This window comes from Mandrillus leucophaeus, unplaced genomic scaffold (genome assembly GCF_000951045.1).
Source record: "Mandrillus leucophaeus isolate KB7577 unplaced genomic scaffold, Mleu.le_1.0 Scaffold901, whole genome shotgun sequence".
NCBI classification, from domain to species: domain Eukaryota; kingdom Metazoa; phylum Chordata; class Mammalia; order Primates; family Cercopithecidae; genus Mandrillus; species Mandrillus leucophaeus.
In genome coordinates this window covers 675264-679501 of record NW_012109820.1, presented here as the reverse complement: position 1 = coordinate 679501, position 4238 = coordinate 675264, and the positions used below count along the sequence as shown (strand labels likewise).

At 42.9% G+C, this 4238-nt stretch overlaps 1 pseudogene across 1 annotated transcript in view; it reads right to left on the bottom strand.

The window, feature by feature from the left end:
* Positions 1-291, bottom strand: part of LOC105531758 — a 1284-nt pseudogene extending 993 nt beyond the window's left edge. Inside the window, exon 1 of the transcript XR_001004852.1 lies at positions 1-291. This exon is cut by the window's left edge and continues 1 nt beyond it. The product of XR_001004852.1 is annotated as an interleukin enhancer-binding factor 2 pseudogene (transcript).
* Positions 292-4238: the final 3947 nt, after the last annotated feature.

Sequence of the window (4238 nt, the reverse complement as noted above, 5' to 3'; positions counted from 1 at the left end):
CCAGAGAAAGGATAGATGCCTGTTCAGCAGAATTAGGAGCCAGGTCCTGATTCCTCTTCAGCAAGGCCTCACTGAAGGAAGTTTCATCAGGTGCTGGCTTGACCCGGGGGAAGGCCATTTCACACAAATAGAAGTCAAATGGGATATGTGATACCAAGGGCCTGAACCCTCCTCCTGGGCATCCTCTGGAACCAAAGCGCCCACCACGACCACGGCCTCTGTCACCCCTCATGGCACCTTGAAACACGAACAATGGAGGCCACACCAACCGCCCCTTTCCTCTGAGGAGCAGACAACCAAGAATTCTCAATAGGAAGAAAGCAGACACCCACATTTTTTAATGGACAAACTATTTGAACAGACACTTCACCAATAAAGGAATATGGATGCAAATAAGTACATGAAGATGCTCACCATCATTAGTCATTATGCAAACATAAGTTAAAACCACAATAAGATATCACTATCTGCATATTAAAGTGAATCAATTTAAAAAGACTGACTCTACCAAGGGTTGGTAAGGATATGAAGGAACTAGTAGGAATAGGCTATAAAATAGTACCAGTACATTGGAAAATAATTCGGCAATATTTTTAAAAAGTTAAGCATTCTTCTACAATATGATCCAGGCATTCCACTTCTAGGTACTTACCTCAGAGAACTGAAACCATATGTCCATACAAACGTTGGACAAGAATGTTCATAGCAGCTAGTATGTTCACAGCAGAATGTCATGGACAAAACCTGGAAACAGCCCAAATGTCTATCAACAGGTGAATGGATAAACACATTGGGGCATATTAATACAATAAAAATGAAAGAAGTATTTGATACACACCACAATCTGAATAAATCTAATAATCATTACCTGCAGTGAAAGAAGTCAGACCAAAATAGAGAATGTACTGTATTTATGCAAAATTCTAGAACATTCTAACTTATCTATAGTGACAAAAAAAAAAAAACAGTTCAATGGAGATTCGGGGATGAGAGGAAGACATTACAAATGGGCGTAAGGAAAATTTGGGGGGTGATGAATACATTCATAATTTTTATTGTGATAATGGTTTCACAAATACATATACATACCTCAAAACTTATCAAATTATATACTTTTAATATGTGTTGTTTACTATATATTGGTTATACCTCAATAAAACTGTTTTTTATTTCGAAAAACAAAAGAGTGTTCTAATAATATGCGAATATCCCCAAGAGCTATCACACCTCTAAGCCTTATCAACTAATATCTTACTGCGGAAAGAGAATGAGAAATAGGTATTAAGGACAAACCTCATAATTTTTCCAAGAACTGGCCCTGATGACACACTTACTAAACAGCCCAAAATGCTGACAAAAGTGTTTACAATGGCACTTAATACTGAGTCCACTAAGGGACATTTCCTTTTCACTCAAAGCTGACATTCAAGCCCATGTAGAATAAAAAGGTGGCTACTACCAGGCTTGGAGCAATTTTTCTCACCATTTGTGCCCCCAGCCTTTTTACTCCTCTCCTCTCTCCACCCAAGTCCCCAAAGCAAGAATCAACTAGTTTCAGAAACAACAGAACAATTTCCTGGATCCCAACTAGTCATGTTAATCTCTCCATACTTCCTTAAGGCCAGGAGAGGGAACCCGGAGGTCCTAATACCCTTGTGAACAGCTTTATGCCTGGATCCAGAGTTAGGACCCCGGCTTGCTGTGTGAACGTAGTCTCATCTTTATGCCACGTTTATGTCACCGATGTGGTTTGGATCTGTATTCTCACCAAATCTCATGTTGAATTGTAATCCCCAGTGTTGGAGGTGGGGCCTGGTGAGAGGCAATCGGATCATGGAGGCAGATTTCTCATGAATGGTTTCGCACCATCCATCTTAGTACTGTCCTGACTACAGTGAGTGAGTTCTTATGAAATCTGGTCCTTTAAAACTGTGTGGCACCTCCCTGCTCTCTCTCATCCTCCTGCTCCTGCCATGTAAGATGCCTGGGCCCACTTTGCCTTCCACCATGAGTAAAAGTTTCCTGACGCCTCCGCAGATGCTGGGGATCTAGAGATGCTTCTATGCTTCCTGTACCACCCGCAGCACTGTGAGGAAATTAAACCTCTTTTCTTTACAAATTGCCAGACTCAGGTATTTCTTTATAGCAACGTGAGAACAGACTAATACAGTCACTAAACTACTGGTCTCCAATGAAGGGGTTCTTGGGTTTGAGGAAGTTCAGCTCCACAGTGCACGTCTATTGGTGCAAGTACTACTGCTCAGAACTCAAGAGACTGTGGAAATGGAAATATGTGATGTCCTCATATTTTCAAAATAGACTTCTTAAGATTCCCCATCTTGTGAGCTTGCTAATCCTTGTATACAATACTTAGCATCACAGGGGTGCCCAGCGCTGACAACTGACCGACTCAACCAGGAGCAATTGAAAAGCCAAGGACATGGAATCTGTCTGCGCTCTTTTCATTGAAAAGGTGAGAGGTTTCTGGCAGAGTCAGATTTCTGGAGAGGAGTCATCCATCTGCTAGCAGAGACCATTTCAAACCCTTGCATCCTAACTCATGACGAAACTAAGAAGGCAAGCTCCAACGTGCACAGTTAGAGTCGGAAACTTGGCCGTCTGGAGGAGGGTGGGCAGCCCTCAGCGCCTCTGACCTCCCTGCACTGAAATGAGAGGAAACTGTGATCAGGAGCTGACATTTCCTCAGAGCATCGCCCAGCTTTCCCAACAGAGGAACCACAATTCACTGATAATGAAGCTTTGAAGTGTCTGGCCCAGGGCCAGGAAACACTGGAAGTGTCCTTTGGAGAGTATCTGTTTTAGATTACTCCCAGTGTGTAGGAAGCTGCGCATGCTAACTTTAGCCATTCTCCTGCCTTCAGAATGTAGAGGCTTCAGGCTGATTGATCTCAAGCCCATTCTTTTGGCTCAGATCTAAATGGCAGGCCCACTGGATTTGGGTGTTTTTGGTTGGATTTTTGTTTTTGTTTTTGTTTTTTGCCTTCAAAGCTGCATTACAATCTTGCATATGTTCCTCTTCTTCATCTCTTCACTCCAACAGTTTTGTTCACAATTTTTGCATCCCAAGAAATTTATATTTCTCAAGTAGAGAAATTTGGAGACACTTATTCAAAAGGAGTTTCTGCAGTGGAAACCTAAATCCATCTGACAAGTTTCATTTCTAAAGAGCCTCATTATAATACTACTTCAGTTGTATGGTAGGTCAAATGATGTGCCCCCTTTTACAAATTATACTAAAGTATTTCTCTCATTATAACTTAAAAAGCTAAATACACTTTACAATGAGACTCTACCATTCAGGCAACTGATTCTGTTAAAATGCATGCTGCTCACTCTACAGATACATCCACTTTGATTTAGGCTTGATTGCTTCTCTCTGGAGCAACAATTTGGCTGATAAACATAAACTACGACCTAAACCCTCGCCTTTCACACTGTGGTCCTTGAGCTCACAGCATTGCCATCACCTAGGAACTTATTTCAAACAGAGTATCCTACTGTGTCCGGAATTGGTGGGTTCTTGGTCTTGCTAACTTCAAGAATGAAGCCATGGACCCTCGCGGTGAGTGTTACAGTTCTTAAAGATGGTGTGTCCGGAGTTTGTACCTTCTGATGTTCGGACGTGTCCGGAGTTTCTTCCTTCCCATGGGTCCGTGGTCTCACTGACTTCAAGAATGAAAATGGCAGACCTTCTCAGTGAGTGCTACAGCTCTTAAAAGCGGTGCATCCAGAGTTGTTCCTCCCTCCCAGTGGGTTCATGGTCTCCCTGGCTTCAGGAGTGAAGCTTCAGATCTTCACAGTGAGTGTTAAAGCTCATAAAGGCCACGTGGACCCAAAGAGTGAGCAGCAGCAATATTTATTATGAAGAGCAAAAGAACAAAACTCCCACATCCTTCAAGGGGAGGGCGCTGCTGGCTCCAGTGGCCTGCTTTTACACCCTTATTTGGCCCCACCCACATCCTGCTGATTGGTTCATTCTACAGAGAGCTGATTGGTCCATTTTACAGAGAGCTGATTGGTGCATTTACAAATCTTTGGCTAGACACAGAGTGTGACTGGTGCATTTACAATCCTTTAGCTAGACAGAAAAGTTCTCCAAGTCCCCACCCGACCCAGAAGCCCAGAGGGCTTCACCTCTCAATACTAGGGAGGCTGAGGTGGGAAGATCAAAGGGTTGAGGCTGCAGTGAACTAGGATCACACCAATGCACTCTAGCC